This window comes from Fukomys damarensis, unplaced genomic scaffold, assembly GCF_012274545.1.
Source record: "Fukomys damarensis isolate Sample0158 unplaced genomic scaffold, DMR_v1.0_HiC HiC_scaffold_14, whole genome shotgun sequence".
In the NCBI taxonomy this organism is placed as follows: Eukaryota; Metazoa; Chordata; class Mammalia; order Rodentia; family Bathyergidae; genus Fukomys; species Fukomys damarensis.
This window is the reverse complement of record NW_022900926.1, coordinates 45,963,055-45,990,348: the sequence shown is the minus strand read 5'-3', so window position 1 is coordinate 45,990,348 and position 27,294 is coordinate 45,963,055.

Sequence of the window (27,294 nt, the reverse complement as noted above, 5' to 3'; positions counted from 1 at the left end):
TCTTTAAAAGTCTTGGGAGTCAAAGCATGACAGCAGCTGCATGAGACCATGCAGCAATCATCTCCCATCAGAAACACCAGTCTGAAGAGCTGTACATGAACCAACCTACCTTCATAAGAGCTAAGGAAGCCAGGTAGGAGATCATGGAGCTTGGTTTTAATATAATAGCAAGAAAAGACACATCACAGAAGGTGGGAAGGAAAGAGTGGCCTAAATATCCCACCTCCAGTTCCAAGCAGCATAGAAATATATACCTCCTGCTTGTGAAAAGGTGGAAGAATTTAATCTGACCTTTACTCTTGAAACTCCATGCTGAGCAGAGCCCCACAACCCCTGCTGCCTGGGTAGTACCTGACTGGAACTGCAGTAGTCACTTGGCTATCTGGCTGCCTCCATTCCCCTTTTCCAAACAAGAGTACAGATAATGAGCAAGGCTATACCTTCTGGGATCAGTGCACCAAAGCTAGCAAAAGGCTTTGTCTGGGAGCTCAGTATGGGGCCTGAGGCTAAGCCAAAGAGCTCAAAGACAGAGAGGTTATTATTGGCCCAATATCAAGAAGATGCATGCACAACAGTGAAAGAGATCCAAGTTCTGGCTTGTGTCTTTGCCAGGCTTTTAGTGAATCTTGGACATTTCTCACTTCAAGACTGAAGGTCACTGTGGTGTGGGACTCAGGTACAACCCAATGCAGCACCAGGATCGATAGTCTAATACTGTTGTCATCACCCCATCCATCACTTTGAGAAATGCAGCTATCTGCATGCCAGGGATTGTTGCTGGGACTTCTAGAACTGCTTGTGCAACAGGCATGGATTCAACAGACTCGTATTTCAGCCCATAACACTCTCAGCTGTGTATGGGCTTGAGACTGGTTGTGAGACTCAAGTGTGGCCCAGCTTAATATCAACTTTGGTGGTGAATGAACTAGCTTTGTCAATACTACCTCAGTCTGGGGCAGCATAGCATGGCACAAGTCTGTATTAAGTGCAATTCAGACATGCTAATAGGTCATTAAATTCATTAAGTTGCATGGGTGAAACCTAACTCTGAGCAGATGTAATGGGTCCCCCCTCCCCAGACTATTGCTTGTAGAAAAAGCCTCTGGAACATCTCCATGTCAGGAGAAACTTGTTGCCCTACTATATCAGACTTTATTCCAGCTGGCATCACCGGTGGCTGGTTGCAGCAGTTTTGGACCATGAGTCTGTCTTCACAGAAGGCAGCCCAATGTAATGGGCTACTCAAGATGTGACGAAGCATGGTGGTATTTCTGGCTATAGACGTGGCATAGGAACTGGGGCTAGTATGGAGCTGGGCAGAGTCCTATACCACTTGACCACAGGCCAGTGCCTGTGGACCTGCCCCAGCTCCAAGAGGAGCTTGCAGGTGCTCCCAAAGTTCATGCTGAACAACCCACTAACTGCATTTTGGACAAACTTGGGATTAAATCGCTCTCTTGGCCCAGTACAGGGACAACACAGTAACCATTGAACTTGCAGTAAACTTGTACTCAGAGTGCCATCTGGTGCTAAAATAGTGGAATTGACTATACATCCCAGCATCCTGACTAGAATTTCAAGAAAGGCACTCATAAAGCCAGATTACAAAACATGGGATAAATATTGTATCCTTTAATGGGCAGATGATGTCATTCATCAACCATCACCAAGGACTTTCAGGCTACTATAATCTCTTTCAATGGTCAAAATAAGGCAAAAAATGGAAACTAGTGATATAATAATCTGCATGGGCGACAGACTACAGAGCAATAGGATGAATCTCAGGAATGTACCTCCCACACGTAGCACATGCTGGAGTAAAACTGAAATGTCACCATCTCTCATGGGGGCCAAATTCAGCCTTCCCTACCTCAGAAACAATAGCATTCAGAGTAGAGAAAGTCAACCTTTATATTTCACATGCAGGAGAGACTTGAATTGGCAAAGCATGAATGGAAAAAGCAGGACAAAAATCCTAGACTCTGTTATCAAGGGTTTACAGCAAATGGAGAAAATAAAGGAGAAAAATGACAAGAGACAGATACAGATCACTTAAAGAATTAGGAAAACATAAAATGAGGAAACAAACCAGTAAGATTCTTTAAGCTTCCACTAAATAACCCATGAGCTTTATATATTACTAGTGTGTAAAACAACTAGATGCACGATTGGACACCCGAGCTACTGAGCAGTCAAGGAGATGTCATTCTTTCTTTATGATGGTGTAGCTAGAGAATATTCCCTTGTATCTTCCAATTGCTTTTCTTCCACTGGCTTCCATCAACTCTGGGGAAGGAGGCACTGTCTTATGTCTCTGGATGTTAAACATCTAGATCTAGCACAATGGACTTTAATGTCCAGAAGATAATGAATTAGAAGTAATTTATACATGAGTTGAAATAAGTAGTTAGGATGAATGCTACAAAATTTTGAAGCAAACTGTGATGCTATGTTTTAGTATATTTGTGAAAACACCTTACCCACTGTCATCTGCCATAGAATTTCCCAGGGGCTCTTCATACCTTCTATGATATTGTTTCCCAGTGGTTCTTCATACCTTCTATGACTCTGGAATGTCCGCCAAAATTCTCATGTGCACAGAGGTGGGGTTTGGAGAATGTGACTGGATTATTGGGGTGCTATAGCTGACTTGCTCTTAGGTGATAAGGCCTGGTTGAGGTGGGTGTCTGGGGGTAGGAATGGGAAGATACGTAGCCTTCCCCAGTTCCTTTGTTCTCTCCTCCCTGGCTACCATGGCTTGCACAGTTCTCCTTCACCTGCCTTGAAACCATTTAACTTGGACTGAAAACATGAGTCAAAACAAGGCCCTCTCCCTTTATGTTATGGAAATTGAGTATTGTATCTCTGACTAGAAATGTGACTCAGACAGATCTATTTTCTATTGATCTATATTAATGGATCAATTCCTTCAAGATATGGTCGTGCTAATATTTTGTCCTCATGTGGCTTCTTTGCTTCCTTACCCTGGTTTGGAAACATTTACTTTCATGTTTGTCAAATGAATTCTTTAATCGCTGCTTCTGATAGGGTTGCCAAAGAGTATAATTAGTGAATTTGCACAGCAACATGTGGTTATTTTTAAGAAACCTGTAAACCTCTACTTACTTTATGCTTGGTATATTTGCTGATCCTTGGCTGTCAGGCCATACTTAAGAGCAGGATGCTGCAGAAGTTGAGTGGGATCTCAATACATGTGGGCAGGCCTTAGAGACAGGTGAGATTTACCAAAAACGTTACCAAACATCAGTTTGAGTGTGATGGTGTATGCCTATGTTCACAGCACTTGGAAGAGACGAGGAGGATTGCAGAGAGTTCAAGGTCAGCCTGCGCCACTTAGTAAGCTCAAGGTCAGTCTGCGCTGCATAGTGAGATCCTGTCTCAAAAAACAAACAAACAAACAGAAATCAAATGTCAATGTGGATGATATTTTAGAAGTCACCCCAAGATACTCAGTAGATTCGTCTGTGAGAGCCAGGGAATGTACATTGGTGGAGGAGAGGATCTGAAGGAAGGCTGGAAGGGCAGGGGCATTTCCTTGGTCCCAAAGTGAACCACAAGTAATTATCAAAACTTCCCTTTGTTGAGTCTTTTCTATGCTAGCCTTTTTTCTCCTGTTTTTCAGTTTTTATTTTTGTTTTTATTTGTAGTCACGCACAGCCATGAAATTATTTCTCACTAGTGGCAGGAATAATTGAAAATTTGCTTTTTTCATTTGATTTTTTGGTCAATGGAAGATATAAATCTGTTTTCCATTAGGAGATAATAAAGAAGAAAATTTTTAGTCTATTCTTTCTTTTCTTTCTTTTTCCTTTTTGGTTTTCTGTTTGTGAATTCAAATAACCAAGTAATTTCCTACCTATTGTAAAGGAATGTGTATGTTTCTGTGCTTGGTTTCTCATGACTTGAGGCTAAAAATAAGCTCTATATAGTTCCATGCCAGTGAATCTGCATGTCCATAATCAAAATAAGCTTTAGCCTTCATTGTGCAAGTGTGATTCCTTTTGTGCCTCCAGAACTTATTTATGATTAATTAATTAATTAATTATTAACTATTATTTATTATTATTATTTATTAACGTTATTATAAAAAGGCTATTTATGGGTCTTAAAAGTTGTGTTATGTAAAAGTCAAAATGCATTGGAAAATAAAGGAGATGATTTTACTGAGTCTATTGCTCTAGGAAGAAGGTTGATTAATGAGGAACAACTCAAAGAAAAAGTCTAAGGTGGCGAAGAAGTCATCCATATGTGTAGTGGAGTCGTGATGAAGAGGAAGAAACTTATCTCAAAATGTACACAGCCAGGATGGGCCTTTGTAAAGAGCACACTCCAACAGTGCAGAAATTTATTGATTATTGTTTTCCCCAGACACAGATAGCAAGTAAAATTCACATTTCCAGTTCTTTGTTCAGGGCATCTTTAAAAACATATGTATATTACAGGCAATTCTCACTTACTAATGTTCATATATTTTTCTCTGTAGAATGTTAGAAGGTTTTTGTCAAAAGTAAATAATATCACTAATGAGAAACAAAATAAAAACACATTTAGTTTCTTTTTTCAAGGAGAAATAAAATAACTTTATCTTAAAGTAACAGTTTGTTCTAAATTATTAAAGTGTATCGAGCAATTAGTATATAGGCCATAGAGGAGACACAATTATTCTACATCTGACACTGAAAACAACCCACAACATACATTTAGTGTTTTAAAAGTTTCTCCAGTTCTGACGTGCTTGTTCCTTTGCTTTGTTGACTGATGCCTCCCCATAGAAGATAAAAGATTATTTTTTGCCTCCTATGTAAGGTGCCTAGACATCTAAAATTCATTGCCTTATCAAAATTATTTTCAATTATTTCATAAGATAGCACACTTATTTCTCATTTTCTCGGTAAAAGCAGAAGCCTCTGGTAGCCATCTTACCCCAAATGTAAAATTACCTCCTATCACGAAGCTATGAGGGTTTTAGTTTTGCTTTGGTAAAGTCAGTCAGCAAATACAGATGCCCTATGATCGTCCCCTAGTCTTTCCCAGTACGTATGCACAATGTTACTCTATCCTCTAGAGACCCTTCAGCCTTCTTCTGCAGAGCAATTGAGTTCATACTTAGTTCTGGTCTTGCTTCCCGCATGCTACAACCCCCTTTTCTTCTCGGCAGTAATCCATTCAAATAAAAAGCTGTCTTTACAGATTCTAGATTTGTTTGTTACTTGACATGTCTGTATCATATTCATATTATTTGTTTTACAAAAGTTTTAAACACCTCATAGAGAAAAGTATGGAGGGTTCTCCCTCTCCTCAACCATAGGGTATATTCTAATTTGAAAGTAAGAGGAGCTACAACCCTGGCTGCTGTGCTCTAGGATCAGGATGGCACGTCAGAGCTGAGAGTGCTGATCCAGCATGTGGAAATGATCATGCAGGAAACCCTCTTTCTCTCCTTCTGTCTCTTTTTTGTTTCCTTGCAATTTTCCTTGTCTTTGCTACTTTTGGGATTGCTGAATTCAAAGCTATTCTTGCTTAATTTCTACAATACTTAAATCTCCCATTTCTTCAGGTGAGGAGTCAGCCTGTGTAAGTAAAGGAAGAATTTAAGCAGGGTGTGTGTGTGTGTGTGTGTGTGTGTGTGTGTTAGGGATTAACTCTTCTAAACAAAGAGTTGTGATCGATCCTTCTAGGAGTTACATTTCAATTACTCATATATAGTTCCCTTTCCCAATTGGATTATGAATTCATGTCTTTTATATTTTTCACCGAAAATATCACAATATTTCCTTATATGTGTTTGTGGATCAAGTATATGACAAATTTCTAGTCACCAGACTTTTTTAATGTATCCATATTTCTAAAATCTTTAAGTTTGTTCAAATGTTTCTAAGGAAAGGCATTACCTACACACAAACTATCACTATAATTGCATTTATGAAACTGTATTACTACTATAGCAATCAAGGCAGAATTCCTTCCATTTAAAAGTTATTGATAGTGGGAAAGTTTTAAAGATGAGAAGGGATTTTTAAAATGAGCTTTATAGATATTTCACAAAGGGCTTTCCTAAGCCTAAAAGGAGAAATGACTCAGGAATTCCTCTGTTTAGGAGTAGAGGGTGAAATGCATTGTAATTTTAGTAGTGCCAGCAAGTGGTGCAGATGGGACACAGGGATAGCCAGGCAGATGGTGCCGCAGCAAGAATAGCAGCTGCTGGTAAGCGAGAGTTGAGCAGATGGTGCAATGGCAGAGGCCACTGCAGCCTTCAGCAGTGAGAAGTATAATAAGTTCGCATTAGAAGATTCTGGAACAGCTGTCCTGGAGCTAGTACAATAGGAGGTCATTCATTTCAACGATCATTTGTTAATGTGCACTGGTGTTCAGTGTTAGGTAAAAATGACCAATGATTATTGAGCAGAAGGATGACTTCATATCCAATACAGTCATTGATTTTATATTTTGGTAATCTGATTAAGTGCAGAAAATATTACTCAAAGTGTATATAATTGGAGGTATGAAAAAAGAGATATAATATTTGCATGAGGCATGATGCTTGATGCTTTGCAAACATTACCGAAGCACTATTCTTTTTTCTTTTTGGTCTGTTTTTCTTACCTCATGAAAACCTTCAGGAGAATAAGATGTATGGGTTATTTTCTTAAAAATACAAATTCCTAGGTTCATTCTCCAAGCAGTTAAGTCAGAAATTCTGGGAGTGAAGCTGAAATATGTTACTAAACAAACTGCTCCAAGGAACCTTATGCACTCAAAATTTAGAGTTCCCACCTGAAGATATTAGGAAGGAAACTGATGAAATGTAAAATCCATGGGAACAACTTTAATTGCAAATGAAATAAACTGTATTTTTGACTTATACATGCATATGGGAAGTAAGATGAAGTGATTTTGACTTCCTATATGGCTGAATAGAGGGGCTTATATGCTTTTTCTTCACCTCTGTGGTCCACTTGTCTCTTCTCAGCCTTCTTTTAGGCATGAGGAAGGTTTATCTCCCAAACAACTCTTCTGTTCGTCTTTTAACATTGACCTTTGCTCTCATAGCTGGGTTATATTCCCACCCTGAAAAACCAGGTCTAAAATCGGAAATGTTATCACAGACCAATAAGTGTAAGGACCAAGAAGAATGTGAATATGAATAATTTAAGAAATTGAAGATGGCTTTACATATCTCAAAATAGAGCAAGGTGGAGTGGGCCTGAAAAAATCAATGTAGAAAAAAAATCCACTTGCTAAAGAATTTGAAAACTATTTTTAAGGACATTAAAAATAACTGAAAGATTTATTCAATTAATAATTTTAAATATTTCTGAGAGATCTTCTTGATCTCTTTTCTAGTTTTCAGATACAAATATTATTCAAAGACTCCCTGAAATTTAAGGAATTGTAACACAGCACTGCCCTCATTCCTCCATTTGCTTGCTTCAATGTTCCTTTTAATATTGGTAAAAGAATAAAAAAGTCAAACATTCTCTGAATTATTATGGAATCTAGGATTTGTAAGTCTGCAATATTTTATTTTTAGGACAATAGTAGTACAGAGTAAGCAGAGAGTAATTCTTGCATTGCAAGATATGAACTATAAAAATGCTATTTGTGCAAGGAACTTATACTTTTGAGCCATACTAGAAAACTTGATTGTCACTGATTTTCTGGACTATAAAAATGTCTCTCATTATAAGTTACTTTCTATATACCTTGAACTGATGGTTCAAAAGGTATTAAAATTAAAAGATGCCAATCAGTCTTTGGGTTTGTGATAAGAAAAATAGGTCTCAAGTGTTCTGTGATCACAAAATACTAAGATAACAATGTATATTTTGTCTTTGAAGTCTCACAGTTTTACTAAAGGCACTTAAAATATTTCCACCTTTAGGTGATGAATCTCATTTAAGAAATTAAATGAACTGGTCAAGATCAGATAAGAAGTGGTAGAAATAGGACTTCAGTGTTTCTCTGTCTAATCTTAGGACTCATAATCTTAGCCAATTTGTCCATCATCCAGTGACTTACACAACTTTATGCTCAGTATCCATGTTTATAAAATAGAGATGTGTGCACACTACTCCGAAGATACCTGGGAATATTACATAGAGCACACACACATAAAATATATAAGGGAAAACTTTGGAAGATATAAGTTCTGGCATCTCTCTGGCATTGAAGAAACAGCTGTGGCTAGTTTTTATTTGTAACCCCAGACATAACTGTATCACATTTGCCCACTATTTAAAGCCCAGAGATTCTCAGTGACACCACTAACTGCAGAGGGAGCCACAGGCAAGAGACGTAGAAAGCATATGGGATATTTGGTGAGCACCACTGTCACTTAATAGTACAAAAGCCCACAAAATTCAGGTTTGATTTCCAAGGGATTGTGAGGGTGCAAATCTTAATGAAAGTGTAATTATAGGGGATTAATTTTGAGAAGTAAATGCAACTTTTCAATTCTGTGCTTTTTCTTACATACAATAGTGAAAATTTTTATTCCTGATTTGAAAATCTGAATAATCAAACCAGCCTATTGAGAAAATGGAAGTTTCTACCTCCTTTTTTCTTTAAGAACTAGGTTTGTCATATGACTCCTAATACAGTGCTACCGTAATTCTCCCTTTTTAAAAAATACAAGATCTAAATAAAGAACAGAACAGTCACTATTTATTGAAAATATTAAACTTTCCATATAACACGCAGTCATTTATGAAAAATTGTTCCTTGTTTCTTTAATTTACATTGTAATTTTCCTGAGCTTCTCTTGTCTGATGATTTCAAGAGTACATTATGAAATTATGGTTAATGTATTACAAATATTCAATTAATAAGAGCTTATTTGTCCTGCACGTTTTTCTGACTCATTCCCTTTGTCAGTACATAATAATCATAACCCAGAAAATAATTAATTTACATTCTAGGAATTCCTATAGGAACAAAAATTTTTTTGGCAGTGTTCATGAATACTTGAGGATATGCCAAAAATAAATCATGAGAAAATTCCGTTTGTCAGGATGCTGAGCCCCAAAATGGGTTATTGTGAGCATGTAGCAGCTGTGAGGTGATGGCACAGTGGCAGTTCATATTCCCAACTAGACTTGGCAGTCCTCTGAGTAATAGAAGCCAACGCCTGTTAACCTTGACTTGGGCTAGAATACCCCTCTAGAAATCTCTTTTCCTCATTAACACATGGGCAGCCAAGGCTTCTATTCTCTACTTCAGCTAATGAGCATCTGATCCTAAAAGTAAATACCCAAAAGAGTAGATTGTATTTAACACCTGTGTTATGTACAAATTGCCTCTTCAGAGGTTTTATTGTCCAAGAGGATACATTGGACTTGTAGAAGGTGAAGTTTATTCCTCACATAAACTTGTCATTTTTAATGTTTCTTCCATACCTAAACAGATCTATGCAATTATTATGATGTTAACCTAGAACTTGTTTTTAAATTATTTTTGCTTATAAACATATAAGCATGGTTATAGGCATCCCACTTGTTTTGGGAGAAATAATTCTGAAATTTCCTAACATGAGATTTTACTACACTAAGAAAATGAATTAAATTCAGAATTATAAAGTATCAATTTATTTGCTCTTTATATTTGCTTCAAAACCATTAAAAGATTAAAACTAATCTACTCATAATGAATATACAATCCCAAAATGCTATTGTAGATCTATTTTTAAGAGGCTATAAGAAAAAAATTATGTAACTTTAACCAAGACTTTCTGTTTGTTCAGGGGGACATTCCTAGTCACCAAGTTTCTAACACATTTTACCCTTCATATTAGGTAATTCAAAAAATCTATACTACATCTGGATGTAGACGTTAAGCTGATGGAGGATCACTGTTTTACACTTAGTATTAAAGAACTGTCTTTATGAGTAAAGTTACAGTCATAAGGCTTTGCCTTGAAGTTTTATAAAATGTTTTGTGAACAAGGTATATTTTCAGAATATGTTAGTGCCTGAGCTTTGATTTGAAGTGACGAAGAAATATCATGCACTGTTAGAATAGTTTTACTAATGAATGTGATTTAACAGTAATAATGACAGTAATAATGAATATGATGCAACCTATCATTGCATATCTTTTGGTGCCAATTATTCAGCTTGTGACTTTAACTCTTGCAATAATCCTGCAGTGAGTTCACTTGACCAAAGAGGAAGGGGTTAGCTGCCTTACTAAGGTCAAACATATATGAACTTTCTGATGTGCAATTCAAACCCAGTGTTTCTTATTTTATGCTCACAATATATCCTCTGATATTATCTTATGAACATTTTTCTCTATATTACACTTTTTCACTCTGTCAACACCAATATTTTGATGGAGAACAAAGACCCATAATTTTAGTTAATAAACAAAGAATTCACTCACAAACCAAAACACATAAAATTGGAGATTCATGGTTAATGGGGTTACTGCAAGCATGTTGAATTTCCTCTACCTAACATAATTTACTCTTTTGTCGTGTAGTAAGTTTATAAAATATCTGAATAGTTAAGATATTCCACGTCTCAGTTGCATCACTTGTTTCTAAGGGTGGCCAGGGTGTCTACAAGATCACATTAAGCATCGTTTTTCATATTTAATTTTTACAGTTTTATTATTCTTTGATTTGAGTTTTTGCAGTTTAGTGTACTCATTAATTCATATTAATTCCCAACAACATATCTGGAGTTTGGTTACTGGAATGACATATTTGAATGCAATTTTAACTCATTTTGTTTAGCATAAATGAAATAATAAAAGGGGGGGATGAACTAGTAAGTATTTAAGGATAGAACATATTTACTACAAGTGTTGTTTCAGGAACATTAATGATAAGAGGGTATAATATTTAATGCAATTGGAAATTAATTCAATCCAACTTTTGAGTGTTCTTTTTTACCTCTTGGAGATAGTCCCTCAAAACAGAGTACATTTTAGTAGCCAACAAAATGGTGCTATTGTCAATTCAATGTTCTCTTTTATTCTTGCCATCCTAACTTTATCCACTAAGGCAAAAGTTACCATCACTGATGAATGAAACTTTGTAAAAATTAAAGCATAAAAGTTAAACCTGACTGATTTGTATTCTAGAAAAAAGGCAACTTTAAGAAATACATGTTTGAAAAATAGCTCAATTCTTCCTTGTAAGACATATTTTAACATCCATAAAGGAGACAAAGGAAACTAGGAATTAAACGGAAATCAAATAGAATTGAATCCATTGGAAGAAATACTGACACATACAAATATATGTGATATCTTCTGTTAGAAGCAACATTGGAAGGTTTACACATGTGAAATGATAGAGGGTACCACATCAAAATGAAAGAGCACGTATGTTTAAGTCACACATACATTCCTACTACATTATGGTTTTTTTTGTTTTGTTTTTTTTTTTGGTTTATTAGTACATTTTAGGTATACAGTAGTTACATTCATTTTTGGGATCTTGTATCTTTACATGACAGGTCTTGGTTCTCATTTTTTCCCCTTGTAAAAGATGTCAAGGTTTTGTTTGTTTGTTTGTTAAGGGGATCAAACTCAGGGCCTTGTGCTTATGAGGCAGGCACTGGAACCACTGAGCTAAATCCCAACCCTCCTACTACCTTACTAAAGGTAGAACATAGAAAGGTAAGAGGAGAAAAAAAAGAGAAATGAGGGCCTAGTGGCTAAGAAAAATGAAACTAAATGTTGAGAAGCCCTGAAATGGAATGATATTGAATGATGTAGGGTTCCCCTATTTACATAAATTCAACAAGTATTCATTGGGTACTAGGTAATTTTTCGCCACTGGCTTACATCTACAGAAACATCTTGTTTTACTTGACAGTAACTACACTCATTAAAAGTTGATATTGTATGTCATACACTATGTGGAATATCAAATTCCTCAAAGAGGGAATGCTGCATGGTAAAAAGAGCTGACGTATTTTAGTGTTACTCAAAACTTAACAAAATTTTATACATAGTATGTATCTCTAAATACTTGTTGGCTAAATAAATGAATGGTTCAAGCTCATTTTTATTCCTTCTACCATATTCTCACTGAAAAACTAGCATGGAGAAATTTAAGAGTTGACCACAATAAAATTTTGGTTTATATGATAGCCCCAGGATTAATAAGATTAATATATAGACTCTTGAAAGTAATTGAATGTTTCCAATGGATAAAAATTATTCTACTTACAATGGAAGAGGGTGTCTATTTCCTCATATGACTTTTACAATTTAATTAATTAATTAGTTTCATGGTATTATAAATTAAACCCAGGGCCTCACTTATGTTAGGAAAGTGCTCTACCTCTGATCTATACCCTCTATCATACTTCATGGTACTGCTTTTTCTGAACATTATACATATTGTGTGTGTGTGTGTGTGTATTTAGAACTGGAGATTGAATGTGGGACCTTTGCACTGAGCTACATCCTCAGATTTCTTTTTCTTTTTCTTCTTTTCTTTTTCTTTTTTTGGATAGGGTGTCACTAAATAGCTAAATTGCCCAGGATGGACTTGAACTTGTGATCTTCCTGTCTCAGCTCAGGAGAGTTCTGGGATTGCAATGTACACCACCACATTCAGCCTCATATTATTGATTTAAACTCTACTTATATTGAAGCAATAAATTAATTTTATATATTAGACTTTTTAAATAAATTTTATCTTTTGTCAGGTAGTAATCAGTTTTAAGATATTTTGATAAAGAAAGCTTTTTAATGGAATAAATATTTTATAATAAAGGACACTGATGGCATTCTGAACATTTCCTTTGTTGATAAATTATACACATAATAAAGTCTAAAAAAATTTCAAACTATTCATTGTCTCTCTTACATACCCACATACTAACATACAGACACACACAGAGACACAGACACACATATGTTTTTAGGTCCTGAAGGACAGATTTTGAATTTTCTAATTTTATTTTCATGGGTTGAATATACTAAAGCTATAAATATATTGCATACACATTTTTCTGTTCTGTCTAGTTGAAAATAGAAACTTCATGCTTAGATACCTTATTTTTTAAATCTCATATAGTCTGTATTCTTTTTAATCTTTGGATCTTGAAAAATACATAGATTATTGTATAATTGTTAAAGATTAAATAAAAATTGATGTCTAAAAATACTTTTTGAGTGTTGTCTGGTAAATATGTCAGAATTAGTGCACACTGCGTCTCCATACTAGGAACACACAGCATGGTAGACAAACTGTCATTAGAAAACATTTAAAAAGACATTTTTTATGCTTAGAAGCAGATTAAATTTATCTGGAATGTGAAAATGAAAATAAAATAAAATGAAATAAAATAACCACTCAAAAGGCAAGGCAGCACATGCTTGTAATCCCAACACTTGGGAGGCTGAGGCAGGAGGATCACTATGAGTTCGAGACCAGCCTTAGCGACATATTGAGTTACAGGTCAGCCTCAACTACATAGTGAAATACTATCTCAAAAAAAAAAAAAAAAAAAAAAAAAAGGCAAGGCTAGGGACCTTCATTACTGAAAATGAGAAGCAGCATTTTAAAAAAAATTTCAACTACCACAGAAATGACTGGAACAGTCCCCACCTATCATGTGGGATCAGAGTACTGGAAACACCTGTTTGTAAATGAAAGGTGGAAATTGTTTTGATTCTAATTGATTTTGTAGCCTGTGATTAGTAATATCACAGAAGTATAAGAGAAGGGGCAATCCTCAATCAGAAACTAGCCCAAACAATCCACTAAATGAAAATGTATGGAGTGTATTACTCAAAGAGGACAATACACAGCCAATAGTATAAGAACTGGTCCTCACCTGAGAAGTTTGTGCCCCTAGAAAAGCAAGAACAGACTCATCAAACATGGAGAAGCAAGTGTGAAGGCAAAACAATCAGCCAGCCAAGAAATTCCTTTCCAAAATATGGTGCTATAAGAAACATTAACTTTATGGAAGGATCCCAATAAGAGATCACTTCTGAGGCAACAGAAATAAAAGAGTAATCTATCAGGAAATTAAAGTAAGAGTGCATATGCTTTTCAAAAATATGACTAACATTCCAAAAGTAAACAGAAAACTGTAAAACAAAAGCAGTTGGATATGTATCAAGAACTGTTGGACAAAGAGAAAGAGCTTATTAATCTCAGAAGCAAACAAACAAAGTTACCCAAGTGTATTACCTCTCACTTGCAAAAGGAGTCATTAGCTCCTTCAAGACTAAATGGGTAAAGCTGATTTTGTTAAGATCTTGGGCTTTCACAGAGTCATTATCTACCAAACACCTCCACATTTGAATCTCCTTTTAAAAACCCCTGCACCTTCCTGGGGAAGAAAACAAAGCAGTAAGGTTGGGTGTCTAGACTTACTTATTCAATGAATTTTTTTTCTGATTCATCCTAACAACCCTTCACCTACCAATGCCTTGAAGAGCCTGCATCGCTTTGAAGAGCCTCCATCAGTCTAAGCTGACTTGTGAGGACCGAAGCTAGGAAACAGAGACAGTAGCATGTTTCAAACATTTACTTCAAAGTCACATAAGCTTACCATGTACTTAGGTCTCTAGTTTCTAAGATACTAATTTGAAATAGACATGAATCTTATTATAAAACATGATCTGGCTACATGTAATCGTTCACGTTTACCTGTGTCATCTTCCTGGTTTACTAGGCCACTTTTACACCATCTAATCAAGATTTGCAGAGAAGGTCACCCGTTATATTACCATTGGTATACTATTTTTTACATTAAACAATGTCTTTATTGTAGTTAAAGAATTATACAACATTTGTTAAATTATTTTATTTGTACAGAACTCTAATGTAAATCAGAAGAAAACTGTAGACACGGTCCATTTATGCCCTCAGGGTCTGTATTGTATGGTGAGTGTTGAAAATGTTCAGAGCCAAGAAGCTGTCAGCACCATAATCTCTGGTGCCAAGAGAGGCCTGAGCAGCCTGCTCTCTGCTGGCAGTCTTCTTTCCCTGACTGTGAGAAGACACTGCTGCCGCCATTCTGATCCTTGTTGGAACAAGAACTCACAAGCCGATCTACTAAAAGCCATTTTAGTATAGAGTGAGATACAGTGTATTCCTAATGTATAAGGTGGACTTGGATAACAGGAAGGTTGACAGATAGATTTATGAATGGTAGACAAAATATTTTCTATAGTTATACTTTTGCCTAATAGCAAATATGATTAATGGAAACTTGGTAAAAAATTCACTTTTCTCCCTGACTCCCAAAATTGTATTTTGAATTACACCATTACTTTAATTATACACTACCCAGAGTGTATACTAGGAAGACTGACTTTGGGGAAGACTGACTTTGGAATTTATACGGGTTGAGTCCTTATAGTAAATAAAAGGAAAAAAAATCAAAAATATGTAATAACTAAAGTACCAGTCAAATCTGGCACTTATATCATAATTCATAACATTTTGTGAAAGTAGGCACTTGAGCAACAGAACATTATAAATATTCAGTAAACACATGCAAAATTATTACTATTAAAATTATTATTGTTTGTAATTGTCGCTCTTAATTTCACTATGATATCTTTTATACAACACTACATGGATATATTTGTAATTTCGTTTCCTTCTTAATATTAGATAACATCTGCTACTCTGCTTCCTTTAGTTTAAGAGCAAAATCTTTTTGAGACCAAACAAATAATATTAAGCACAAGGGAGTTTCTGAAAATTCTTTAACATGAAGTAATTCCTATTCTATTGCAATACCTTTGAGACGCTATAAAATATTCTAGGCAGAATTTTTTAAAACCCTGTACAAAATAGCAGTTGTAGATGCTGGGAAAATAAGAACTTCTAAGTTCTAACTCTCATTCTCTGTGGTTTACTGAAGGAAGTATTTTTTACCTAGTGAGAGGAAAAACTGACAATATATCACAGATAAGAATCTCGAAGCCATACCTCTATAATTGTGCCGTATATATTGCAATATTACAGTTTGAAGAACGAAACAAAATATAGATGACAGGAAATATGGTGGTAGGAAGGGGATCAAGAGATGGAGGGAAGGCAAAGAGTGAAGAGGAAGGGGATAAAAAAGCAATCAAAATGTTGTATTTATTGGTAAAACTCCTCACAAGGAATGTAAGCATTATGTTCTGTGAACAAGTACAAATAAGAAAAGCCTGTTGAATTTTTAATGAAGAGTTTCTGAATGGATTTTAGATTTAATACCACTGTAACATATTTAAGTACATAATAACAATTTTCTGAAAACTTGCTGTGTTGTGGAGGTATTTTGAAAAATATAAAGTAAACATTTCCATTACTAAGGATTTTACAAGCAAACTTTGTCAAAAGATTTTCATGGAAACTCAGTATGAATGTCAAAGACTATTACTTTATTCTTAAAATTCATGGTTTCAATGCCCCCCACAGATATCTTTTTTAAGTCATTGACTATTCAAATCTCAACTCAATTCATCTCTGAAAAAGAATTCAAGGAAAACTTATTATCACTTTCTCTAATGATCTCTATTAATATTTGTATCAGTCAGCTTCTTGTCACTCAATGAAACCACATAGCCAAAATATACTCCTTTTCATATTAAAATTTTATTTGATATAACACTGGATATTTTAAGTTCAATGACATCACATAGGAAGATATATGAGCAAGAGAATTCAGGTGTTTTCATGATGGAAAAATTCAAGCATATACAACCTAGAGAGAATGGTATAGAGAGAATGCTCCTGTCACCAGCTTTAATAGTTATCGACATTTTGTTGCTCTTATTTAAACTCTATCAACCCTACTGTTATTTTTTTTTCTTTTTCTTTTTTTGGGTACTGGGGATTGAATTCAGGACCTTTTCTTTTGTGAGGCAGGCGGTGGAAACACTGAGCTAAATCCCAGGCCCCACTTTTTTTCTTTTTTAAAATTAATTTTATTGGCACAATTTATATAGACATAATGATAACATTCATCAAAGGGAATTTGTACTTATGCATAATATATCTTGACTTCTCTTTTTCTCCTAATCCCCTCTCCTCCTTTCAAGCCCTCTCCCTTCCATATTTATAGAAGCTTTGTTTCTAGTTTTTCCTTCTTTTCTACCTTTTTCCCCTTCTCTTCTTCTCTTCAGTTTCTCTTTCTTTCTGAACAGTTTCTTCCTTTTTCATATTATCTATTATACATTTTGATCCTTATTTACCCTTTCAGTTTCTCACACTATAGAGAACAGGAAAGGGGACATTGCCAGAACCCCTGCTGTGTGTCCTGGTCTCCTGTGAGCCATGATAGCACAAGGGAGATAAAAGAATAAACAAGACCTAAGAAAGAAGAAGCTGGGTCTTGAATCTGATTAGTGCTGCTCTAGGCAACAAAGACAAAGGGCCCCAAGTAAATCCAGTATTTATTGAATACAACCATGCATGTAAAGGAATAGGGAGCTGGGTATGCTTTGAAGGCATCTACTAAAATATTGCCAAACACCTGGCATGATGGTGCCAGGCAGGGCTGTAGCAGAATAAGTACTTATCTTGCTTCAATAGAACAAAGAGGTACTGGGACTGGGTGCAATTTGGTTTGTGAGAAGCCATAATTCATGGATAAATTGGGGTCATGTTGACCTCAGCTGCATTGTACAGGCCAGGGCCTAGGTTTCTGTGGCAGCCATTGGGGATGGGGCTATCCTCACCCAGTCCACCATCTGACCTCTATTTGAGTTGTGTAGAGCTTCAGTCTGACTCCTGATATAAAACAATATAGCCAAATTATGGAAAGCAAGAAGATGTAACACTCAAAGCCATCTAATACTGGGCAGGGATGCCTGCTACACATTACACCAGAGACCACACCAGAGACACAATTCAATATTTGCACATATTAATATATACAACTTATTGGAGGATAGGTTTACATTGACTTATAGTTTTAGTTCATGTTCATTTGGTTCCAAATGATCTCCATGGCAGCAGGGCATGGTGGAACATACAGTAAACAGAGTAGGAAAAAAAGTACCCGAGAGGAAAGGGAAAGGGAAGAGATAAGGGTCCCAGAGCTACACCTCTATGACTCACTCAGATGCATCCAGAAATGTGCTGTACTATTTTCCTGGTATGCTCCATTGCCGACCAAATTGACATCATGGTTAAGCATCATATACTATTCATTCCTTAACAACTTGACACTCAAATACATTATCTTTAAATTATATATAATTTCCAAATAAATATAGTGATAAGTTAATAATTACACCTAATGTGATGCAACTACTTTTCCTACACTGAAAACTCATTAGTACCTTCCCAAAGGTCTCAACAGTTTTAGCAGTCTAAAAAACTGAAGTCAAAATCTTCTGAGATTCAAAGGAAACACAGCTCTCAAGCTCTGCAAAAATAAAAATCAAGTTACATCATATCAAGAAAAATGGCAAATTTGGAAAGCACAATTCTCCTTCTCAAAACGAGGAGTCGCAGGATATTAAAATGGACTACAATAAGACTATAACCCAGCAGGCCAAACATTCAGTCCTATTGTTCCAAATTCAGCATCTGGGGCATAAGATGATGAAATGTGAGTTCAAATGGCTTAGGCGGCTCCCACCCTATGGAATTGACAGTTGAAACTGACATGGCCTCTCTCTTGGGCTGGCTTTACTCTCACCTGTGGTTTTCCTCAGCAGAAGTTCCATAGGCCTGGAACCTTCAACTTCCTGGGCTCTCTACTTCATCTTTGGCTTCATTCTGATAATTTCACATACTGATGTCTTAGACACATTGCCTGGTTCTAGGTCTCCCTTACTTTTGAAATATGGGTGAAAGACTCTCCAGTGCCATGATTCTTGTTTTCTGCATGCTGCTAAAACCAGAAGAAAAGCATGTGGATAATGCCAAGGTTTCTTACCAGCATGGGCAATACCCAGGCTCCCTTTGGCTATGGCAGCAGCAATCTCTGAATGTCTGGATGACGGGACATGGTGAATACCAGAGAACCAATTTCCTAGACAGTCCTTCTTGAACAAAATCTTCAGGTGATGTCTCCTTAATGGAAAGGTTTACACTTTTGTACCCATTACCTGGTGATATGTGGGGTCTTGCCGATTCCTGAGATGTCCCCGATTTTATTTTTGTGGGGCTAATCTCTTCATCAACCATGCCTTGTTTGAACCCAAAGAGGTTCTTTTACAAAATTTAAGTTTTTCAAATATTTCTGTATTGGTTTTTATTCCCAATTCTCAGTAGAAATATAGCTAAAAGAAGCCAGCAATACTCATGCCACAGCCTGAATGTTGGACTACATTGACATGTCCCAGTTCCAAAGGCTTCTATACCACATGATCATGTATAGTCACAGCAACAACTCAATTTTCTGGCACCAAATTTCTGTATTAGTCATGTTTTTGTCAATGGAACAAAATACCTGATATACACAACTCAAAAGAAAGATTATTTTTCCCCCACAGTTTCAAGGGATTTAGTTCATGCTCAGCTGGTTCTAAAGCAGAAATTTCATGATGGAAAGGCATAGTGAAATAGACAGGAAAGCAGAGCAGGAGAAAAGTTCCAGAGAGGAAGGGTTAGGGGGCCACATATACAGCCCAGGGTTATGCCTCCGGAAGAGGCCCAGATACAACCATAAATAAGCTTTACTAATTCCCTGGCAGGCTCTCAAGCCAATAAAGTTGACAATTAAGCTGAACCATCAAGTATTTTCTAAATATCTATTTCACTTGACATACATACGACCTGCTGTTGTATTATTTTTGCATGTTTTATTTCCTTTCTCTGTGGCTCATTAAGTGTTAAAATCTTTGCATTTGTTTAATGATTGCTTACTTTTTAAAAATGTAGATTCACATCTATTTTGGAAACCTTAGTATGTGCATATCATGACAGAAATTATTCACAACTCACCTGAACTAGTCAAGTAACAAATGAGTGGAGAGCAGCATATCACAGTATGTAAGGCATAGAACTTATAAGTAGGTTGCTAGAATTCTAATTCTGGCTCTGCTATATTACTGGCAGATTGACTTAGTAGTCTTTAGTCTATCTCAAAACACTAAGGTATTGTGTGTGTGTGTGTGTGTGTGTGTGTGTGTGTGCATGCAACTCTCTATTGTAGGATATCCCTAGAATTTTATGCTATTGAATTGAGATTATTGATGGATATTTATTGTTATGTATTTAAATTTAATACTTAGTATATTTAGTTATTGAGTCTATGACAATCACATTAAATATATTATTAAGGGAAACAAAGTCTTTCTAAATAGGAAAAGGTAAAGGGGATTAAGAGAGGGCAGGGGTATGGGGAAAAAACAAGAACCAAGACATATCATGTAAAGGTACAATATCCTAATGATAATTGTGACTGTATTGTTTGCTTTAAATATACCAATAAATTTAATGGGGAAATATATATATATATATTATATATATATATAACTATTTACTAATTACATTTGTTATATTAATGTATTATATTTTATTTAAATGATATATAAGCTTAACTATTTCTTTTACTATTAAGTGAGTTTTTTGGTTCATATTTTTCCCTATGCAATATTAGATTGTTAATATGTGTCTGAGCAATGAAGATTGAAATATTTTTTTCAGAACAGGGGATTGAATTCAGGGTCTCCCATATGCTAGGCAAGCAGACTACCACTGACCTGCCTACCCAATTTCTTTCTTGTTTTGTTAATTATTATCGTGAGACAGAGTCCAAGTTCTCAGGCTTGTCTCCCGCTTGGGTTCCTCCTGACTCAGCCTCGCCGATAGGAATATGTCAACACACCCAGGGAAGACTGACCTTTTAACAGGTAAGATATAAAAGATATCTCTGCAAGCTAAGTCAATTTTGTTGCAGCAAATAACAGTTAAATTCTGAGACTGAATATATATATATATATATATAATGAAAAAATAGGTATATATGAGAAGTGTCTGATTGTGAGATTTTTATATTAAGAAATTATACAGCCCATAGTGGCATATTACTTATAACAAGAAAAATGACAGCCTTCCAAGCAAGTAAGATATTCTCCATGAAGATGATTCCAGTGAAAAACATTTTAAACAATTTCATACTTTTTAAAATTTGAAAATTTTTATTTTTAGCTTTTTGATTGCATTAATAAAGACATTATCAATATGTACAATCATATTCATCTTTACACATTATCTCTAGGAATTATTTAAGTATATACATAAAATAGGAGAAACATTTATTTATTTATCTTTATTAAATTTACTGGTACATTTTAGGTATACAGCACAGTTACATTCATCACTGGGATCTTGTACCTTTACATGGTTATCAGGCTCTTTTTTTTCCCCATTCCCCAGCACTCCCCTCAGCCCCTCCATCCTTCCCTGTTTACAAAGATGTTTCCATGTTTTTCCTTTTCACAAATATTTTCTTTTCTCTTTATACTTTTCCCCTACCACTTCCACTTCCTCTACTCTTTTAGACTTTTCTTCCTATTACACAATATCAATTATACATTTTAATCCTTATTAAAACTTTTAGTTTTTCATAGCAGAGAAACTCTTCAGTATTTATACAAGTGTAACATTAATTTCACTTAAGAGTACAGCCTCAATGTGCATTCAATTAGCTATGAATTTCTCTAGATTCTTGTTCTTTATGGCTGAGTAGTACTGCAACACACGTCTGCATTATCCAGTCTCCAGTTGATGGGCAATCGGGCTGTTTCCAAGTTTTAGCTATCACAAACTGTGCTGCTATAAACATGGGTGAGCATATATCCCTGTGGTATGATTCTTTTAGTTCTTTTGGGAAGACACCCAGCAGGGGGTTCCTATGTTCTCACAACCCCACCAGCATTTGTTATTGGTCGATTTCTTGATAACATCATTCTTACTGGTGTGAGGTGGAATCTCAGTGTTGCTTTCATCTGCATCTTTCAAATGATGTTGAACATTTTTTCATATGATTATCTGCTGCTTTTACTTCTTTGTCTTAGAAATATCTGTTCACTTCAAATGTCCATTTTTGAATTGGGTTTTTTTATTTGGGATGTCTGATTTTTTTTGTTATAGCTATATTTTAGATAGTAGTCCTTTGTATGAGGAACAGCTGGTAAATTTTTTTTCCCACATTATGGGTTATCTCTTAGCTCTGCATGTGATTTCTCTGGCAGTGCAGAAACTTTTTAAAAGGATGAGATCCCAATTGTTGATTCTTTGTGCTAGTTCCCATGCTACTGAGGATTTGTTCGTGAAGTCTTTTCCTATGTCAGTGTCTTGAAGAGTTCCGCCTAACTTATCTTCCAGCAAGTTTAATGTTTCTGTTTTAACATTTAGATCTTCAATTCACTTGGATTTTAATTTAGTGCATAGTGAGAGATAAGAGTCTAGTTTTAATCTGTGGTAAGTTGAGATCCAGTTTTTCCAACACCGTTTATTAAAGAGGCTAGCTTTCTTCTAGAGAGACTGCTCAGCTCCTTTGCTAAAGATGAGGTAGTTGAGTATGTCAGGAAATGTTTCTACATCTTCTAATCTATTCAATTGATCCTTGGGTCTGTTTCATTGCCAGTACCATGCTGTTTTTATCACAGTGGCTTTGTAGTATAGTTTCAAACTGGTAATTGTGATACCCCTTGCCATGTCTCTGTTACATGGAGTTGCTTTTGCTATTTTAGGTCTCTTCTGATTCCAAATGAATTTTTGGATTGTTTTCTCTAGTTCTATGAAACAAACTGTTAGAATTTCAATAGGGATTGCATTGAATCTGTATAGCAGGTTTGGAAGTATGACCATTTTCACTATGTTGATTCTTCATACCCAGGAATAAGGGATGTTTTTCTATTTTCTGATATCTTCTATATCTTTTTTTCAGCATGCTATAGTTTTCAGGGTAGAGGTCTTTTGTTTCCTTTGTTAGATTGATTCCTCAATATTTCATGTTTTTGGATGCTATTGTGCAAGGGAATGTTTCCCTAATTTGACTCTCATTGAGACTGTTATTGTGTACAAGAAGTCTATTGATTTTTGAGTTTTACCTTGTATCCAGATGCTCTACTGAATCTGTCAATAAAGTTTAGAAGTATTTCGGGGGAGTTCTTTGGATCTTCTATGTGGAGTATCATAACATCAGCAAATAACAAATTTTCACTTCTACCTGTCCTATCTTTATAGCTTCTATTTCTTTCGCTTGTTTAATTGCTATGGCCAATGTTTCTAAAACTATATTTGACAGGACTGGTGATAGTTGAAATCCTTGTCTTGTTCCTGATTTTAGTGTGAAGGTTTTCAGTGTTTGACCATTTAGTATGATGGTGGCTGTTGGCTTTTCATAGATAACCTTCATCAAGTTGAGATAAAGACCATCTATTCCTATTTTCTGCAGGGTTTTATCATGAATGAGTGTTGAATTTCATGGAATGCATTTTCTGCATTTATTGAGAAGATCATATGGTTTTTGTCTTTGATTATGTTAATATAATATATTATATTTATCAATCAATACATTTATTGATATGTTGAAATAGTGTTGCATCCCTGGAATAAATCCAACTTGGTCAGGCTGTATAATCTTTTTTTTTTTTTTACCAGGGAACAAACTCGGGTCCTTGTGCTTATGAGGCAGGTCACTTAACTGCTGAGCTAAATCCCCAGTCCTAGTATAATCTTCTTGATGATCCTCTGTATTCTGTTTGCCATTATCTTATTGAGGACTTTTGCATCTATATTCATTAGGGAGATTGCCCTGTAGTTCTCCTTTTTGATTCTGTCTTTCCCTGGTTTTAGCATCAAAGTAATACTTCCAGGAGTGAATTTGGAAGTATTGCTCCTCTTTCAATCTCTTTCAATATCATTGAAAAGTTTAAAGAGTACTGGCAATAGTTCTTCTCTAAATGTCTTATAGATTAAATTTCTTCATTTAACTTTGGTAAATCATATGTATCTAGAAATCTTTCCATTTCTTCTTTGTTCTGCAATTTATTAGAGTACAGGTTCTTGAAGTAGTAATGATCCTCTGGATTTCTGTTGAATCTGTTGTGACTTCATCACTTTCATTCCTAATTGCATGAATTTTTTTGATGAAAGTTGACTAAGAGGCTGGGGATTTAGCTCAGTGGCTCTGTGGTCTGCCTTGCAAGCACAAGGACCCAAGTTAAATCCCTGGCACAACAACAACAACAACAACAACAAACAAACAAACAAACAAAAAACGTTGGCTAAGAGTGTATCAATTTATTTGTTCTTTCAAAAAACCAACTCTTTGATTTGTTGATTTTTTTGTATTGTTCTTTTAGTCTCTACTGCATTGATTTCTCCTCTGATCTTTATAATTATATATATATGAGCTTTGGGATTCTCTTGCTCTTCTTTTTCTTTTTTTTTCTCTCATTGAGTTTATTGATACATTTTAGATGTACCATACAGTTACATTCATCATTGGGATCTTGTACCTTTACATGACGGGTCTTGGTTATCATTTTTCCCCTTGTTCTGCTCTTTTTCTAGGAGCTTAAAATTCACCCTTAGGTGGTTTATTTGAGCTCACTCTGTCTTCCTAGCGTAGGCATTCACTGCTATGAATTTGCCAAGTAAAAATGTTTTCATTTTATCCTATAGATTCCTGTATGTTGTACTGCCATTGTCATTAAATTGCAAAAACTTTTAAATTTCTTCTTTAATTTCTGCTGTAACCAACGGGTTGTTCAGGAGAGTGTTATTTAATTTCCATGTGTTTGTGAAGTTCTTGTGGTTTCTTAGGCTATTGATCTCCAGTTTAATTGCACTATGGACTGATAATATATATGGGATGACAAATTCCTTTGCATTTACTTAAACATGTTCTATGAGCTCCTATGTGGTCTATTTTGGTAGATGACCAGTGTGCAGCTGAAAAGAATGTGTATTTTGATTTTGTGGGTGGAACACTCTGTACACGTCTATTAAGTCCATTTGTTCCAAAGCTTGGTTCAGTTCTAGTATTTCCTTATTGATTTTTAGCCTAGATAATTTGTCTATTTTTGACAATGGGGTGTTGAGGTCCCCCACTAGTTGTATTCATGCTAATTTGATGTTTCATGTCCCTTAATATTTCTTTTATATAGTTGGGGGCATTAATATGTGTGCATATATATTTATGATTTTCATCTCTTCCTCTTGGATTGTTCCCTTTACAATTGCATTGCATTGCTATTCATTGCTCAATAGCATAAGCATTGCCTGATGCAGGATTTCACGTGTGTGACAATTAGGTTCAGAAACTTATATATTTTTCCTTTAGGGAAGAATGAACTCACAAGCACTCTTTATTTCATGTATTTCTGGGACATATTTGGAGTGGAAAGATACAGATAGGAGTAACACATGTGAGTGGTTTTTCTACTATATTTCTGAGTAACTGAGATGCTATATAAACCACTGAAAGTCCAAGTGTTATTAGGCTTTATCCTGTATGTTGAAAAAAAGCTTATACAACATTGTTTAATCAGACTCATCAACCATTTTAGTACTTCAATGATTGAACGTTCTTAAAATGAAACAATATAGAATTTAAAAAGTAGGGGAAATGATTTATTAAAATATCCAAGTGATTTTGAAAATCTGAAAAAAAGTATGAAACAACTTGTATTTACATTTATTGCCTTAGACAAACTTAGTTGAGTAACTTACAGCTTCCTGCCCACATCAAACCGGATCTGAAGAGAAGTAAGCTTTATTCAGGGAGGACCTCAAGTGATAAATCACAAATAAAAGATTGAATTTTGCTTTGACCCTGCAAATAGGGATTGAAAGAAAACAAATTTCTTGGGGTTTTTATGAAAAAAAAATGAAAATTCCTATTTCCAGTGTAGGTAGAAGCTGGCAATACCTTCCAATTTTTTCACATTGGAAGTAGTTGCTAATCTGTGCTCTGATGATCTGGACACATCTAAGCAGGAAGTTTGTGTGTCCGTGTGAGCATGAGTATGTGAGCTTGTGTGGAGCATGTGAAACTTTGTCATGATGCGCTCATTAAAAATAGAATTCTGTGATTATTAACTTTTGATTCTTTGCTTTTTTCTCCAAATATGTCTTATTTTAGAAAGAAATGCATGATTTTAATTTAAAATTAGTCCAAAGCCCTCTGAATTCAATATAAAGACTCAGATTCAAATCCTGCATTTGCCATTTTCCATTTTGTAATCTTCTTTGAGTTTTACCTTTCCCTGAACCTCATTTTCCCATTTACAAAATGATATCACTATTCTAGATTATCAAACCACCTGGTCGGGCAGATAACTGTGATTTTCCAATCTTTACTCTTCCATGTCTCTTATTTGAACATGCTTTCTTTCTGTAGTCAATAGGTATTTCATAGTGCCTGTAAAAACAACTGTTTTTTGAATTAGAATAATTGCAACAAATTCCAAAAGTGGAGGTATATTCTGCAACTTTTTTTTTTGCCACTGGGGATGGAACTCAGGACCTTGTGTTTGCGAGGCAGGTGCAGCACCACTGAGCTAAATAATAATAAAAATAAATCAGAGGAAGGTGAAGACACATAAAGAAGCGGAAATATGATCAAAATTTAAAAGTAGGAAATCCTCTGAAATTTAGACAAATAGAAATTACCTTTGTAAAGAGTAATTGAGAGCTACAGGAGAATCAGGCTATACTTCATGTTACAGGTTTAAAGGGCTAAAAGAATTTCAACAGATGAAATGTTTGGGGAATGAACATTTCTAGAGCAGTGAAACATTGTGTTTGCAAAAAAGGGGGGCCTTTCAAGAAGAAAGTTTAGTTTGCCTAGATTATATATGTTGCAAATGTGAGGCATACAGTGTATCATAAGTATTGAGAAAGGTAAAGAGACTTTATTTTCTTTGGAAGGAGGTACCATGATAAGCTTTTATTTTTCTTTTTAGAACAGACTGTTCTTAAAAGAAAAAGGCAAAACATAGAGAATGTTGTAATCTGAATAAAGGTATTATTATGACACTCAAATTGATTTTGAAGCAAAAAAAATGAATAGGATTGTCTCCTATATACAGTACTTTCAGAGTTTCTCTATGTTGTCCCTTTTCACCTGGGAATAAAACAGTCTGGTTTGAAATCTGTGTTGAAGCAACTGACCTACAAATGGAATAGATTGGTACAGGTAAACCTTTTTGGGAACAGAGGCCATAGTGTGAAGAGAAAAGAAACTTTTAATATGTCAAGGATTAATCATTCATGATTAGAAAATTAAAATAGTCTAAAAACAGAAATCACTTCTTTTTTCTGTAGTTAAGTAGATTACATAGAATTCCTATAAATTATTCTACAAACATGTATTCATTTTCAAT